General features: G+C 41.1%; 1 protein-coding gene across 2 annotated transcripts in view; it reads right to left on the bottom strand.

Moving 5' to 3' along the window:
• LOC136881191 (ubiquitin-ribosomal protein eL40 fusion protein) overlaps positions 1 to 17,505 on the bottom strand; it is a 47,251-nt gene extending 29,746 nt beyond the window's left edge. The window contains exon 1 of one of the 2 annotated variants that reach the window (XM_067153883.1): positions 17,358 to 17,505. The gene's annotated coding sequence lies outside the window, so the exon portion shown is untranslated. Of the gene's footprint in view, positions 1 to 17,175; positions 17,286 to 17,357 lie in introns of those variants that run through there. The other variant, XM_067153884.2, reaches the window with a different exon arrangement.
• Positions 17,506 to 18,349: the final 844 nt, after the last annotated feature.

Genomic DNA, 18,349 nt, shown 5'->3' with positions numbered 1-18,349 from the left:
CTTAAAATTGGGTGCGAGCCATAATTTCAGATATTAAAAACTGAACGGAAGAAAAATGCTGCTTGAAAAGTCTCACATCGTGACTGCTTATGAGTATTTTTTTTAATAAACTTGTCGGTAGGAGGGTGAATGCTGGGGAGTGCCTTGCTAAATCTTGGACTGATGACAGTCTTAAAAGCTCCAGTAATCAACCAACTGGGAAGGGCACCAGATTAATAATAGCGCACGCAGGTTCATCCGCGGTTTTGTGTGTATTTTGAATGGCGGCCTTCTAATGTTCTGATCGAGGGAAAAAAAAAAAACGATTATCACGAAGATATGGACCATGTTCGCTTTTTAGATTGGTTTAAGAAGCTCCTGCAACAGCTCAAAAGCCCTTCTGTCACTGTTATGGACAATGCACCTTACCATTCCGTAACAATGGACAAGACCCCTACTTCAAGCGCCCGTAAAGAACTGTTAGTAGAATGGCTGCAGGCAAGAAACACCCGAGCACATATGGGTAGGACTAAATTAGCCTTATATGCACGGGTGAAACAAAACAAACCGGTTTCACCGACATGTAGTCGATATGGTAGCGAAGGATCAAGGACGCGAGGTTGTTAGGTTGCTGCCGTACCACTGTCACTTCAACCCTATTGAGTTGGTGTGGAGCGAAGTGAAACATTACGTACGCACAAATGACAAGTCTTTCGCAATTACTGAAATGGAAATGTTCCGGAAGGGCACTGGATGCGGCTTCGTGGAGGAAGTGGTGATGATGCTTGTTGTTTAAAGGGGCCTAACATCTAGGTCATCGGCCCCTAATGGTACAAAATGAAAAGACAAATTAAAAACCCAAAATCCTCCACTGACCACAATTCAAAACGTGAGGACGAAGAATGAATGGATATGAATTTAAAACGATCAGTGAAACCGACCCACAGTGCCTCACATGCACAGAATCTGGCGTAAAACAATAGTACTACTGACCAAGGGACTGCTTCTATAGCACGATACTGAATCGATAATGCTTGTAGTCGAAAGGAGTCCAAAATCCAAGTCATGGTACTTATCACCAGAAAAGTAGAACCATGGTATTTGTCTTGTTGCAGTACTAATCAAGAGTAGCACAGACTCGCAGTATTCCACACATTATGGTACTACTCACAGGTAATGAAATTTGCACATGTATTACAGACCTACTGTGTTTCGCACATTGCGGCGCCATTTACATGCAACGCAAACCTATGGTGTTCACCTAAGTGTACTAACCACAGGGACTCTTACTATCCCGTGGTGTTCCTCATATAGTGGGTACTAATCATGGGTTCCGTCATCCTATGGTCGCTCATATAGTGCTACTAATCACAGGTACCGTAAAAGCCGTAGCGCTCTCGTTTGCTACTAATCACAAACCTATTTGGTTACCTAACATAGTGATACTAACCGCAAGGAAAAGCGACCCTTGGTGTTCCCCGCATGGTGGTACTAATCACAAGGAGTTTCATGGTTCCAATATAATCATCCCTTCATCGTCCCTTTTAGTCTCCTCTTACGACAGGCAGGGGATAGCGCGGGTGCATTCTTCGTCTGCATCCCCCACCCACAGGGGGTCGTGGAGGAAGTTAGCCAAGTCACAACATTAACTCGGCAATGGCAATAGATAGCATCATCCATGACCGTCAGGAGTTGATCTGCCTGGACGACGACGATGACTGTAGTGATGGCAGTGATCTGGAGTGTATAGAGCCTCTAACAATATGAATAAGCTAAGAAGAATAATGTTTCTGAATTTTCGTAAATTTAATAGATTTTACTCTAAATCTTGTGTTAGCACTGGTGCATATTGTAACATTTATTGGTGTATTTAGTCAGATTCTTGTCTGCCAATGTCTACCGTATTATCTAACATCGCAATAATAAGAACTTCATAGTAGATTTCTCGTATCATTTCATGTGGTTACATATTTTATTGTAAACTTAATCGGTGTCTTGAAAGTGTGAATGTTGTAGGCCGAATTAATTTGTATAGTGTATTATCGCAATGACATTAAAAACATTTCTCTCATGTTTCTAAAATCTCGCGTGTCGTGCAATCAGCTGTTGTTAGGGTGGCAACATCGCTTCGTGAGCCACTGCAGTGTGACCAACATTTTGCGCAGCTGTTACGTGCAACCTTATGCCAGCCCACATATAAGTCAGGTCTATCTTTAGTCTGAACTAAAGCAGGACTAGTGAATTTTAATGAATAGCACCCTGGAAGTTTATTCTTGTTATAACCTTTGTTCATTTCACACTACTACATTTTTTTACACTACACACACATTTCAGTCTTTTACTGCTTAGTTCTGAACTGTATGGTAGATTCTGAAACATGGGGCAGGGCACAGAGTTGCAGCAAGACTGAGTGTCTCGTCTCTCTTTCTTGTAAACTCAGACCAAGCACCTCTTGCTGGCATGTTTCCTGGTATTTATTGGAGGATTTAAGTCTGAAAATACCTTCCTGAGAACCGGGTCACGTGGTAATGGTCTAACCACTCTGATTGGCATAGCTTCAATAGGAGTCAATCCACTGAATGTTTTCTGCACAATATGCAGTCAAAACTGCAAGCGACTAGATTCCCCACTCTGCTTACGATATAAAATTAATGTCCCATAGTGTTTGTATTTCTGCATCATGGATACTGCTCAACATGCATACATCTCTGTTGTCCCTCCATTTTAGAGCTATGAGTTTGTTCCTGAATGAAAATACCGCCTCACCTTCAGTTTCTTCCACATGACATCCTTTCCTGTTAAAGACAAACTGTTCGAACAGCATCAGTGTTCAGATCATTCAGTTGGTCAAAGAGCTCTGGGCTACTGTAATAATTGTCCAGAACAATTAGATATCCCTTATTCAGCTGACTGCTTAGTAAACTAAGATTTATCCTTCCCACAAACCTCATCTAACAGCTTGGTCTCCTTACCAGTATACCAAAGCATGTTTCGCTCATACCCTGCGCTTGCCTCAGATAGCTTAAAAGACTCCATCCTAAAATGGGATCTGTTCTTTGGAATGAATGCTTTCCAACCTACGCAAACCTTCCATATCAGTAGACTTTTGTCTATAGATATATGACCGTACAGAATATAACAGTTTTTAAATTTAGTTTGTCGAAAACCTTTTTCTTCACTTTGTAAATTTTTGGGTGTACCACATCATATACCTCACTAAAAAATGTAAAAATTTCAGAAGGAGAATGAACTAGTCTAAATTAGCATCTGGCCGCATGTTCCCATTACACTTGCAATCGCCATCATCTGTGAAATCAAAGGCTTTGTCATCTTCACTGTATTCCATCTTTGCCCGAACATTGGGAATGTATTCAAGAAGTTCACACATTTCAAGTGTGTCTTGGCAGGGAACCATTAGTTCTAGTACATGAAGTGGACTTAGGCCTCCATCTAGGAAATTGGAACCGTATCAGCTTAGTTATATAGGCTATTGTTACAATGGGCTCGCCACACCCGAAGACATTTTATACCTATTGCCAGGTTCAAAATTAGGCCGCCCCTAACATGGAGACAGACGCCTTTTGTAGTCGCCCCTCTGGAGTAGAGACGCTAACGGGTTTGCCCCTTTCGCCATCTTCACCGTACCGAAGTCCACCTTCTCTGCCGTAGATAGCGTTGAGGTCTTCACTCATAACCCTGAGCTGGGACCCATACCAAATGTTACACACCGGGTCAGTGTGCTCTGGGCCTCGCATAGGCAGGGGCGCCACACCCTGGGTAGGGCTGCCTCCGAAGAGGGTCCCTACCTGCTACTTCGACCTTTCCCAATACTGTATTATGCAATATTATTGTATTACATTACTAAACTAGGGCCTAGTTTTGGCCTTGGCTAGCCATCTTCAGCTTTAATGTAATACATCTCACAAGTAAACAAATGTAAAAACACACAAATGACATGAAAAGTAACGTACAAACACACAATTAACATTGAAATCTGGGATGAACTAAGTGTAAAATCCCTCCTCTGCTGTGCCCCGCCCCTTTTCCTTTGAATCTCACAACCGTTAGTATGAGGCACACAACAATACACCACGCATCACATGCCGCAATGAGAGGTAAGACTCATATACCCTATGCCTTTTGACTAACACGCTCTCTCTCTCTCTCTCTCTCTCTCCCCCCCCTTCGGTTCATTTATTTTATCTAATTTTATCTATCAGTTATAACTTCATGGACACCGCAATGAATTGCAAATTTATACCAGCCACAAATTAAGAATATGTCAGTTTTAACCATATCTTCATGTGCCATCCTGACAATGTCCAACATCATTTCAGCATATTTTTAACAAGCACTATGGGAACATTTCTATTTACGTTGGTCGATGTGGAAACACCATATAGCATTTCTGCGTCAGCTGGTGGTTATTTACAGTGGCTTGCATACTGCTAACACCACTCAAGTAGATTTGGTGATTGATGATCTGACTACAGAATCAACATTTCAGTCCCAGTTTTACAACTGAAATTGTAATGATTAGCAGGGATGGAACTAACAATTCTATGAATATCAATACAAGAGAGAGCCTGGATGATGAGCATACTGCAGATGCTAAAAATTTAGAGCCTAATTTATTTTTCAGATTTTACACTTAGTTCATCCATATTTTAATGTTAATAGTGTGTTTGTATATAATTTTTCATTTTTAGTTATTAGATGTATTACATTAAGGCTGAAGATGGCCAGCCAAGGCCGAAACTAGTCCCTACTTTAGTGATGTAATTCAATAATACTGCATAACCATATTGAAAAAATTGAATACCATATAGTATTGAAAAAGGTAGACCATATGACATTAATTTAATTATTATAGTGCATGGTGTTGTAAAAGCTCCTCGCAGATATTTGTTTTTCGGAAACAACTGAACCACACAGGGTTCTTATCTCCATGGGATGTGAAGAATACTTTGATTAAATAGTAGGTGCAAGAAACTACAATACCATGCGTTCATTCTCTGTGCGTTGTAACAAAAATTGCAAGGTGTCAGTTTTCTTTGAAAGTGTAAATATGGAAAAATAAGACCATACTTGTTAATATCAAGATCCGTATAAATCACACACTAATATTTTAAAGAAATAGGTTTTTCTTGCAATTATAGTGTTTGTCTTTATGCTATACCCCAACATTTTGAGGAACACTGTGCCAGGAGAGTTCTGTAGTCACAATCGAAAGGAACTCCTTTGTCGTACAAAATGTGTTCGCTCTTTCACTTGACTGGGACGTATGCTTGATACGCAAGTCTGCCAGGCCACACTGAGCTAGTCTCAATGGGCAACTCTGTTCTACATGGTATGGAGATGATCACCGAGTCTTACAAGATTGTAAAGGACGCCTAGTTGTACTTCGTCGTAAAACAACAATCACTACCAACATCTTAAAAAACTGCACCTACCGGGCGAGTTGGCCGTGCGGTTAGGGGCACGCACCTGTGAGCTTGCATCCGGGAGATAGTGGGTTCAAACCCCACTATCGGCAGCTCTGAAGATTGTTTTCCGTGGTTTCCCATTTTCACACCAGGCAAATGCTGGGGGTGTACCTTAAGGCCACGGCCGCTTCCATCGCATTCCTAGGCCTTTCGTATCCCATTGTTGCCATAAGACTTATCTGTGTCGGTGCGACGTAAAGCAAATAGCAACAAATAAAACTGGACCATGTCAGAAATGAAGATGTTCGAGGGTGACTGGGAGTGGCACCTATTCCAGAGCAGATGTGAGAAGCAAGACTTAAATGGTGTGGTTGTATCATCTGAAGCCCTGCAGACTAGACACATACAGCCCTCCAACATGATCCTGGAGGTTCTCGATCCCACGGTCCCCCCACTGCATCAAGGAAGACTTGTGTTGTAGGCATCACTGAAACAGACACCCTTGACCGCAGGAAGTGGAGGATGGCATGTTTAAAAGTGAACCCTGCACCAATGCAGAGCTAAACACAAGGAAAGAAGTAGTCTACTATTAAAGTACCGTATATAATCTAACATAATTTTTTAGTTTTGACCAGTGTTGGTGAAATATGGGACTTCACGTGTTTGGAATCATTTACATTATAATTTTCACAACATTCTTCACATATGGTTAGGGTACATTAACCGACCATCGCCATTTAACTTGAAGGCGCCATAGAATGCTATTAGACATATTAGCTGGCCATACATGGAAAGATTTTTTTGGCAGGCCTCGCCTTTGCGGCCAGATCCGACAGACCGCCTGCCAGGCGTGACCTTCACAGACCCGGCCTGCTGCTCGCCACCAACTGTGACACCCAGCCTGTCGTATTGTGCAACATGATCTGTCAACATTCCAGACCTTCCCGTTAATGGGACGATTTGTGTGTTCTCGGCAGGTCAAGTCTCATCCGCTGGCCTTTCAAACTAGTTTGAAATCCTTGCCAGTCGGGTCTGCCGTACTTAGAACTGTGTGATGGACATCGAAGCAGACAGTGTCCAGAGAAAAAGAAAATTTGCTGTTGCACTACACTGAGGACGATCTTGATCTTTTGTGGACCATAATACCTACGTAGTACAATAATTATTAATTATTAACCGATAAATCATGGCCGATAAAACTGTAGAACTATATACTTGGAAGCTGCTGGGATATAGGTGGTGCTGAGTAATGGCATTCAGAGTACAAACAGTGCCTCTGAGTGTTATGAAAGGTGTTGCTCATAGGGTCAGTCGTGCAGCAATAGCACTGCCTGGCCCAGTGAGGAAAGCAATAGCCAACTACCTCACTCCTCGTCTTGCCTAGTACGCCTCATTTTGGTACTGCCATTGGTTTTTGCGATTTTCATATAACTGCATAGCCTTTGGTGGTGCTATTTGAGGATCCAACCAGCCTCTGGACTGATAACCTAACAGACAGACTTAGTTTCAAGTGTACTCAACAGTAGCAGTCAGAAATTTTTCGTATCGCAACCTGTTTACCCTCCAGGGTCGGTTTTTCCCTCGGGCTCAGAGAGGAATTCCACCTCTACCACCTCAAGGGCAGTGTACTGGAGCTTCAGACTCTGGGTAGGGGGATACAAATGGGGAGGATGACCAGTACCTCGCCCATGCGGCCTCGCCTGCTATGCTGAACAGGGGCCTTGTGGGGGATGGGAAGATTGGAAGGGATAGACAAGGAAGTGTGAAGGAAGCGGCCGTAGCCTTAAGTTAGGTACCATCCCGGCATTTGCCTGGAGGAGAAGTGGGAAACCACGGAAAACCACTTCCAGGATGGCTAAGGTGGGAATCGAACCCACCTCTACTCAGTTGACCTCCCGAGGCTGTGTGGACCCCATTCCAGCCCTCGTACCACTTTTCAAATTTCGTGACAGAGCCGGGAATCGAACCCGGGCCTCCGGGGGTGGCAGCTAATCACACTAACCACTACACCACGGAGGCGGGTCAGTAATTTTTACTCACCATAATGTTGGTTCATAGACATCTGCTCCCACTCCACTTCTCTCAGAGGATTAGATTTTCTTAGTTTCTTTTCGGAAGCTGCTTCTTCAATTCTGAATTTTCTTCTTCACAAAACTATGATCTGCGTTAGGAAAGGTTTCCGCACGCATTCAACTAGATCATTGTATGCCCTACTTCTTAAATTTTTATTCATGTACACCTCATGTTTTAATTACCAGAGACACGGCTGCTCTCTGTACATTTCAATACATTTCTCTAGCAGTGCCTTTGTCCACTCCATGCTTTCCTTAAAAGAGGCTTGATCTGTGAGGCGAGGTCTTTCCGTTGAGGTGCTGACAACAGATATGGCCTGTAGCAGATTACGCCTCAAACTGACGTTGCTCACTAACGAGCAGCCCTAGCCTGTCGGTACGCGTCACAAAAGACCCCGCCTGTCAGAATTCCTTTCCGTGTATGGCCAGCTATTCATTACGATACAAGGAAGGAATAGAGGTGCAAAAATACTGGGATTTTGTACTATTACCTGACATACGCAACACTGAAGTGTACATTATATATGACTAGGAGAGCACATGGTGACCATGTTTACTTGATGACTGAGGGATGATTTCATACCTTTAAGTCATAGGGTATTAGAGAGGCTGGGAATAAATATACAAAAACTAAGTACGTATTTTGGCTCCGGTAAAGAAGTAGGGAACTGGAAATAATAATATTATTGCATTGAAAATTACTCACGTGTGTTCAGCACTACATTTTGAATATTTTTAGGTCCCAAAATGTATCTTTTAGTGATTTTGTGTGTAATGGGTAATGATTACTCGAAGTAGGAGGATGTATTTATGCTAGCCATCTTTGTTTCCAGAGATGTTATGGGATAGACTGGTCACTTTGACTTTACAGCAAAGCATGGAATTTATAATGCAAAGAATGGATGTTACAAGTTTTGTTTGTTATTGACGTAAGGCAATATATTTTCATAGGTTATGGTATGGTGTTAAGAACAATGACCTGGGGATAAGAGTGGCGTTAGGCCTCTAGTTTGCACTGCAAGCACCATTGGTCTGGATAAACTTTTTTTTTTGCTATTAGCTTTACGTCGCACCAACACAGTAGGTCTTATGGCGACGATGGGGCAGGAAAGGGCTAGGAGTGGGAAGGAAGCGGCCGTGGCCTTAATTAAGGTACAGCCCAAGCATTTACCTGGTGTGAAAATGGGAAACCACGGAAAACCATCTTCAGGGCTGCCGACAGTGGGGTTTGAACCTACAATCTCCCAAATAATGGATACTGATTTAAGATTATTAAAATTTTATTAGTCAACCTATTCAATACAAATGATATTTGCAAAGTTAAGACTTACATCCTATTAAACTAAGGTCTAAAGGGACATGTTTCGCCCTTTAAAAGGGCTGACACGGCAACTTTAGCCATAGACTTTCTTATTATTTATTTGGTCAAGGCCTAGTTCGTACAGTTTTATACGATCATTTTAAGATTGCTGATGTAATTACCATACCAACTCTTATTTCTTCGCAAACATTTTAAATTGTCAATTGTCATTTAAGAACTCATGATTGCACATATTTTATAATATTCATTCTAATTTTTATTCTCATTTTATATACTTTTTCTTATATCGACAATCAGGATCCTGATTTTTACCTTTAGCATGAGTGTAAAAAGGCTTTTAAAGGGCAAAACATGTCCCTTTAGACCTTAGTTTAATAGGATGTAAGTCCTAACTTTGCAAATATCATTTGTATTGAATAGGTTGACTAATAAAATTTTAATAATCTTAAATTGATGTACATTTTCAATACGGACCAAATATGAAGTTTGTAACATGTAATGGATACTGGCCGCACTTAAGCGACTGCAGCTATTGAGCTCGGTTCTGGATAAACTAGTCATGTGGGAAAAAGCAAAGGAGGGTCTGGGGCCGCAAGCCCCCAGTTAAGAGCCGCAAAGCAGCTTTATGCTTCCAGTTTGCACAGCAAACACTATTGGTCTGGACTGGTTACGATAGGGCCTGGATTAGACCATTGGTCTGGACTGGTTAGGAGAGGGGCTGGACAAGATCATTGGTCTGGATAGACCAGTCAGTCATATGGGGACAAGCAAAAGGGGTCTGGGGGCGAAAGCCACGAAGCAGTCTTAGGCCTCCAGATTGCAAAGCAAACACCATTGGTCTGGACTGTTTAGGGTAGGGCCTGGATAAGACCACTGGTCTGAACTTGTTACGATACGGTCTACATAGAGTGTTGAACACATGTAATTTTCAATGCAATACTATCATTATTTCCAGTCCCCTACTTCTTCACCTATGCCCGAATTTTCGCTACTGCATATGCGAGACAAATTTAATTATTTAACATTTTACCATGGACAAGAAAAATGCTTGTGACAAGATAATTACGACGTTACACTATCCCTTTTCCTTCTATAGACAGCATGAGATGAACCTGCGAGAACACTATATAAGCCAGGACCGCCAAGCCTTCTCACGGAAGGAAGGAGGCCTAACATCTGCGGTCCTTATGTGCTTGGGCCCATCTAAATATGCACATAATTATCTGTGGCACATAACGGATTATTAAAAAATGCATAAAAATAATAAAGTTTTTAATTATTTGAAAAACTATAATTACATGATCTATCTTCCAAATCGCTGAACAGGTAAGTAGTGCTGTTAGGGGTTGAGCACATCAATAAGGTGATTAAGCTCCTTGTTACATTCTGCTTCCATGCTATTGAAACAAGCTGGAGTCCAAAATCCTTGCCTTCACATCTTGTAACTCCAACTAGTAACCATTTTTAAGGGTGGTACTGCTGAAGTCAGTATCAGACACGTTGTTTGCCATTAACACGCGCTTGTGATCACGGTACCACTACTGTCATACATTACATTATCGACCGTTATGCCTTTCAGCGTTCAGTCTGCAAGCCTCTGTGAATTTACTAAATGTTGCCACAATCCTCCATTTGCAACTATACTGCTAATAATAAGAGTTGGCATCTGACATTTCTTACAGGGAGGTCCGTTTACTACCTGCCAAGGCGGGATAGAGGGAGTGGCTGTGTTGTTGCCATGGAAACGAGGGTGGGGCAACTACGGTTGCCATGGAGATAAAACTTCAGGGCAGCTCATCTTGCTGGGAGTTGCTAAACCTGTCACTGTCACTGATAAGAACCTGATTGTTCGTATAAGAGTGATCGCAAATGGGATGACACCGCCTGGCCAGGTAGTCTACAACAGATCCCAGCGGTCAGAATGAAGGAGGGAACAAGTGAGCCGGAAGCGAGGGGTAAGAGTATGTAGAAAGGAATGCTGGAATGTGGCAACATCGTGAAATGGCACGTGCAGTGGTCCTCCCTCCAACCTTACCTGTCAGACGCCAACTTTAGTTAAGTCTAGTATAGTGTTGTGGCCTCATTTAGTTCATACCTCTTTAAATCGTTAGAAACTGAGTCTAACCACCGTCATCTTGGCCTCCCTCTACTTCTCTTACCTCCATAAGAGTATTATTCTCCTAGGTAACCTATCCTCCATTCGCCTCAAATGACCCCACCACTGAAGCCGGTTTATGCGTACAGCTTCATCCAACAAGTTTGTTCCTAACTTAGCCTATGTCTCATTCCGATTACCCTCCTGCCATTGTTCCCACCTGTTTGTACCAGCAATCATTCTTGCTACTTTCATGTCTGTTACTTCTAACTTATGAATAAGATATCCCGAGTCCACCCAACTTTTGCTCCCGTAAAAGCAAAGTTGGTCTGAAAACAGACCGATGTAAGGATAGTTTCGTCCAGGAGCCGACTTCCTTCTTACAGAATACTGTTAATTGCAGCAAGATCACAGCATTAGCTTTACTACACCTTGATTCAATCTCACTGTATTACCATCCTGGGAAAACATACAACCTAAATAATTGAAATTATCTACCTGTTCCAGTTTTGTATCACCGATCTCACATTCAATTCCCTTGAATTTCTTACCTACTGACCAATTTAGTCCTCAAAAGGCTAATTTTCATACCATACCCATTGCATCTATTTTCAGTAATTAGACTGTAGGCTTTCGGCACAATCTGCCATTAAAACCAAGTTGTCAGCTTAGGCCAAACTGCTTACTACATTTCCACCTGCCTGAATCCCTCCCTGCCACTTTGTACCTTTCAGCAAATGATCCATGCAAGCTATGAATAGCTAAGGTGAAAGATTACAACCTTGTCTAGCCCCTGTAAGTACACTGAACCAAAAACCCATTCTACCATCAATTCTCAATGAAGCCCAATTGTTAACATTAATTATTGATTGATTTTAATAACATACCTTTAATTCCATAGTCCCCCAGTATGGCGGACATCTTTTCCCACTGTACCCTGTCATAGCAATAACCTGGCGCATACTGAAAATCTGATCCTGACAGCCCCTCTGCGGTCTGAAACCACACTCGATTTCACCCAACTTCGTCTCAACCTCTGATCGCACCCTCCCTTCCCAGATGCCAGTGAATACTTTGCCTGGTATACTAATCAATGAGATACCTCAATAGTTGTTGTAATCCTTCCGGCTTACAGACAGGTGCAATTACTGCTTTTGCCCAATCTGAAGGTACCTTAATAACATTCTATGCTAAACTTACTACTCTATGAAGCCATTTCATCCCTGCCTTCCCACTCTACTTCACCATTTCAGGTCTAATTTCATCTATTCCTGCTGCTTTATGACAATGGAGTTTATTTACCATCCTTTCCACTGCCTCAAGCGTAATTTCATTTTCCTCCTCCTCATGAGCTTGGCTGTTCGCAACACCAGGAAGATTTCCTTTTATGTTGAGATGATGATCTAAATATTCCCTATACCTCTCCAGTGATTCCCTGGGATCTATTATGAGTTCACCTGAATTACCCAAAACCTTCACTTCCTTTTTCCCCTCCCTTCCTAAGATCCTTTATTACTGTCCAGAAAGTTATCCTTGCTGCAGCCTTTTATTACGAAAATCTTCCCATGACTTCTGTTTGGATTCAACAACTATTTGTTTCGTTCTGTTTCTTTCATCTATGTACAATTCGCTGTCTGTATCGACCCTTGTTTGGAGCCATTTCTAATAAGCCTTCTTTTTACGTTTACAAGCTGCTCTCACTGCATCATTCCACCTAGGGTGTTCGCTTTTTCCCATCTTTACACACAGTTGTTCCTTGGCATTCCCTTGCTGTTTCTACTACAGCTTCCCTGTATGCCATCCATTCTCTTTCTATATCCTGAATCTGCTTAATGTCTACTGTTCGAAACTTCTCACTAATAATATCCACGTATTTCTGTCTAATTTCCTCGTCCTGGAGATTTTCCACCCTTATTTGTTTGCAGACAGATTTCACTTTCTCCATCCTAGGCCTAGAGATATTTAGTTCACTACAGGTCAGATAGGGGTCTGTATCATCGAAAAATCCCCGGAAAACTCATACATTCCTAACAGACTTCCTGAATTTGAAGTCGGTTAGGATAGGCCTACAGTCTATTATAGAATCTGGTACGCCTAGCCTCCCATGTGTAGCGGAGAATAGACTTGAGCCTGAAGAATATATTCATAACAGCTAAACCCATACTAGCACAGAAGTCCAGCAAACGCTTCCCATTCCCATTACCTTCCACATCTTCCCCACATTTACCAATCACTGTTTCGTATCCTTCAGTTCTATTACCAACTCACGCATTGAAATCGCCCATTAGCACTATCCTGGCCTTGCTGTTAACCCTGACTACCATGTCACTCAATGCTTCATAAAACATGTCAACATCTGCACCTTCGTATGGTGAATACACTGAGAATTCTCATCCTAATTCCTACAACTGCCAAATCTTCCCACAACATTCGCTCATTTACGTGCCTAACAGAAACAATGTTGTGTGCAACGGTTTTCCTGATAAACAGCCCTACCTCATACTCTGCCCTTCCCTCTCTAACACCCGTCAAATACACTTTATAATCTCTTCCTCGTTATCTCCCCTTATCCGAATATCACTTACTCCTAGCATATCCAGATGCATCCTCTTTGCTGACTCAGCCAGTTTTACTTTCTTTCTTCCATAAGCCCCATTAATATTGATAGCTCCCCATCGAATTCCATTTTGTTTGACAAGTTGTTTCCAAGGAGTCCGTCACCTGTCAAATGGGAGTGGGACGCCGTTACACCCATAGGCCCGAGGCTTGCTTAAAATGTTCTGATCTCTGTAAATTCATGAAGCAGCTACCCTACTTGCACATAGTCCAAGTGAGGATCTCTCCTCTAACGGGTTATGGACCACTGGTGAATTGTATAGTCCTAGCCACCTGAGCACAAGGAGAGCCATGACTCAGAATATGTCCGAGATGCCCACTCCTTTTAAATCTAAGAATTTCATTTTTTGTCCGTATGTTTGTTGAAGTTTTTTACTACACTCGCGGCAGGCAACATTCAATGGAAGACTGTCTGAAATAATTTGAATCTCCAATGCCAATTTCATCTCGAACTTCTGCGTGGTTTTATTGCAGTTTATATGTTTTTTAAGCGATTATGTTTTTGAGCCGTAACTCATGTTTATACAATTTTGACTCGCCCTTCATGACCATTTTGTAAACTGACATTGTAATTCACTATTTCATGTCTCTCATTTAATCACACTGATTTAACATCTTGTATAATGTAAATGTCTGCACGCTTACGCCTATGCCTATTTCCCACATTTTGGTTGAAGATGACTCCAAACAGCGTCAAAACTAGTTCCAAGTGTAAATATATGTTGTAAATAAACTTATAACATTTATTTGTATTGAAAAGGTGGACCCTTTTAAGTTTTCCTATCTTATGCCCACTCCTATTCCACAGCAACGGGTATCCCGACTCTCAGGACCACTTACTAGGCCACTAGCCGTTGCCCATGGTTCACGAACTAGGATATGACTACAGTAACCCACACCATGAACCACAAAAAACTTTATATTTATTTAATTCAAAGCTCATGTATGCACATTGTGGTCTTTTGTATTTAATTAATTAACGAATGATTCCTATATATTCAGAGTGAATGTATGCATCTTGTTTTAAGTGGAGCATACGACAGTGCGATGAAACTACTCACGAGTGATCTGAAATTCAAGTATGCAGGGTTAGCAGACAATTTCAACAGTACATGCAGCGGATATCACACTAACCTTTTATAGTAATTTCAGGACCATTTGAACACACAATGTAATGTCTCCGTTTCTATTTTCCGGTATAAGTAATAACATTTCTTAGGGTGGGTCAATTTCCTTCTTACACAATGCTGTTGATCGCAACTGCGAGCTCACTGCATTAGCTTTACTGCACCTTGATTCAATCTCACTTACTATATTATCATCCTGGGAGAACACAACTTAAATACTTAAAATTATCTACCTGTTCCAGCTTTGTATCACCAATCTGACATTCAATTCTGCTGATTTCTAACCTACTGACATCTATAATAAGTCGTAATCTATAATAAGCATAATAATAATAATAATAATAATAATAATAATAATAATAATAAGCATAATAAGTGCAATAAATAATTATTGATAAGTGGAAATCCTTTCCTATTTCTAATCAATTTAGTCTTCGAAAGTCTAATTTTCATACATCAGGAGGGAGACAAAGGTAGGGATACAAACTGTGAATACCACATCTCCGTAGCAAAGTTCAAACAGTATCTGATGAAAGTTAGTAAAACAAAAACTGTTGCACTGAAAATGAGTAGGAAAGATACTGACTGCCACATAAAGCTGGAAGGTGAAAACATTCAATGTGTACAGGTATTCAAATACCTCGGGAGTATGATTTCCAGCAGGGGTACTGCAGATAAAGTGTGTCTACCAGTTCCAGCTTCTACAACCTAGTAAGACATCTACTTTGAGATAAAATGCCCATGGGAACCAAATGACTAAGTCAGTACTGGAAGTGGACTCAAAGGCCTAGAGGAGAAGTTAAGGTCTTCGAGACTAACATGGTATGGACATGTAAAGCGAATGCCTGGCACAAGAATACCACATGCATGCCTAGAAAGTATGGTTGAAAGGAAGAAAGCCAGTGTGAATATTCGGCACGCCAGAGGAGTTGCATGATGATGATGATGATTATTATTATGAAAATGCCTTTACGTGATCCGTGAACAAAATATTATTTTCTTATGAAATGGAACAATTTCTATTATTAATGTGAGAGTGTTATGTCTGGTTAGTGACAGAACCATTGGACTGTAATTCAGCCAAGGTGTGATGCGGATGTTAAGACCTCTAGCATTTTGTACCATGATAGCAGCGCAATCTCTGTGGGGACAGTGACGAAAAGATGACAATGACATAGCCGTTCATTACATGCAGCTAATAACAAATAATTATGTTCTGTATTGTACATTGTTTCGCTACAGATTACAAGTTGTGTTTTTATTGCACATGGGTTGGTAACGGAATGCATTTCACTTGACTGGTGGAAATCACATCTTATCAGATTGTATCTCAGCCAATGGAAATGCTACCGCATGCACCAGCAATGAATAATTGTATATGCTAAATTAAATTAGGTAATAAAAGTAAATGCAATTCTGGGGGGTGTTGGATGGGTCCGTTTATGTTACAGTGAATACATTTATCGTTTTAAGGAGCCTACCATCTAGGTCATCGGCTGAAACACATTATCCTCTACAAGGTATTCTATGCAAGATTTATTCTATTTCAAATCTATTATAATGCCATAAAACTTACACTGCGCTTAGTGACTTTCTACACTGTTCATGTCAATAGATACAACGTAGGTTCGTAAAAATAAATTGATGCCTGATAAAAGTTTTCCAGCAAATTTCAACCCCTCATCTCCGAGCAAGTGCTCGGCGAGTCGTTAACGAACAATCTAAAAAAGAATAAAACTATTGTAGTTCATATTGACGTGAACATACAACTGTACATCTTGTCTGTAAACTAAAAAGTAATTTGGGCATGAATGGATTAACCACAAGGATAGATTAGCTTCCAATGCCTAACCTGTCATTTACAAGGAAACTAACAAAGCTTCCTTTGAATTTCCTGAACTGAACAACACTCACTGTCCGGTTCCTGAGCTAAATAGTCAGATGGCCCCGGGTACTATTCCTGGCCGGGCCAAGGATTTTTTGATCATGTAGTTAATTCCTCAGGCTCAGGGGCTGCATTTTAGTGATAGTCTAAATACACGTCTTCATCTTCATGTAACACATCACACAATCAACTATACAAAAACACGCAACAGTGAATACATCCTTTCACTACAGATGACATCAGGAGAGGCAATAGGCCGTAAAATCGGGCTCAATCTACATTAGTGACGACCCCCAACCGAGAAAAGGCTGTGAAAGTAGACAATGATGTTATATACTTTACGCCACACTATTTATACGGTTTTCGGAAACGCCGAAGTGCCAGAATTGTGACCCGCATGTGTTCTTTCGCGTGCCAGTAAATCTAGACACGAGGCTGACGTATTCGGGCATCAGGATCGAACCTGCGAAGTTAGGGTCAGTTACAGTGAATGAACGCTCACTCCCGACGTCCCATAACCAACAGAATTTATAGTACTAATATTAAAAGTGTTCCAGGTATAGTTATCACTTTCCAACCTTAACATCAAACAAATTGATCATAGAAGCTTAAAATAACTTTTTAAACTGTAATGTATCATGAAATAAGACTCACATGCTGAAATAGATCCGAACGTGAAACGTGGTCACTAACAAATCACCACGTGGTTCAAATTTAATATCCCAATCGACTCGAAAAATAACAATGAAATCAGAAAAATGAAGTGAAAAATCCGTGAAAAGATTTTATTTACAGCTTCCCAATTAATTACAGAGGAAACAAGCTAAACCTCTTACCTCCGAAAACACCCAGATATGATCCGACGGCCTTGTTTCCTAAGAGAATTCGTGCATTATTGAGCTGCCACCTAGTGGTAGAATTAAAAAATCAATCAACTCACTACCAACAAACAAACATGAATTTTCTCTCCTTAAGTTTAGATACGATTGTTAAAAGCATCCACAGTAGTCGGAAAGAATCCATATATGCTATCCCTTAACACAGCATGTGGCCCTGATCTCCTAATCAACGAACATATGAAAGCTACTTTCCCAGTGTTACACAACTCGATATCACTACTGCTAAACCAATGTTTGCGTCAAGGTAGAGTATCAGAAAGTTGGAAACGATCCACAATATTAAGATGTATTGCACCGGAATGTAATCCCTCAAAGACCCTGACTACTTTAGTTCATAAACGCATTACGGAGTTCATTGCGGACAAACTTCCAGATTCCCAATCAGGAGTGGTAGGTCAACACTTCAGGCAGTTCAATGCCATCAACAGGACATAGAGGAAGCCTTGGATCAACCTAGAGGAAAACTTCATGCCATCTTCATTGATGATTCAAAGGCTTTTGACAGGATTGACAGGACTATCCTTTTAGCGAAATAACAAAAGATCACCGACCACTAATACAAGATCTGCTCACCAGCAATTGATTAGAAATCAGTGACAGAATTGCCAGATCAGCTCCTATTTTTCAAACTATTGGGGTACTCCAAGACGACCAGTTGAGTCATTTGCTCTTCATTATTGCAACGGCAGAATTACAAAATCGATAACGTCTAGTATTGTCAAACTACTCATGTATGCAGATGACATGGCTTTAACGTCCATCTCAGAGTCTAACCTACAAAGTAATTTTAACAAAGTGAGTAAATGGGCAGAAGAAACTAACCTGAGACTGAATGAGGATAAGACCGTCACGATGACATTTAGGAGAGGAGGCAAGAAGATAACATTCTACTGTGGGAACCGGTAGTTAAAATCAGTATCAAGTTTCCG

This window comes from Anabrus simplex, chromosome 9 (genome assembly GCF_040414725.1).
Source record: "Anabrus simplex isolate iqAnaSimp1 chromosome 9, ASM4041472v1, whole genome shotgun sequence".
Taxonomy (NCBI): Eukaryota; Metazoa; Arthropoda; class Insecta; order Orthoptera; family Tettigoniidae; genus Anabrus; species Anabrus simplex.
This window is presented reverse-complemented; position numbering and strand designations above follow the sequence as displayed.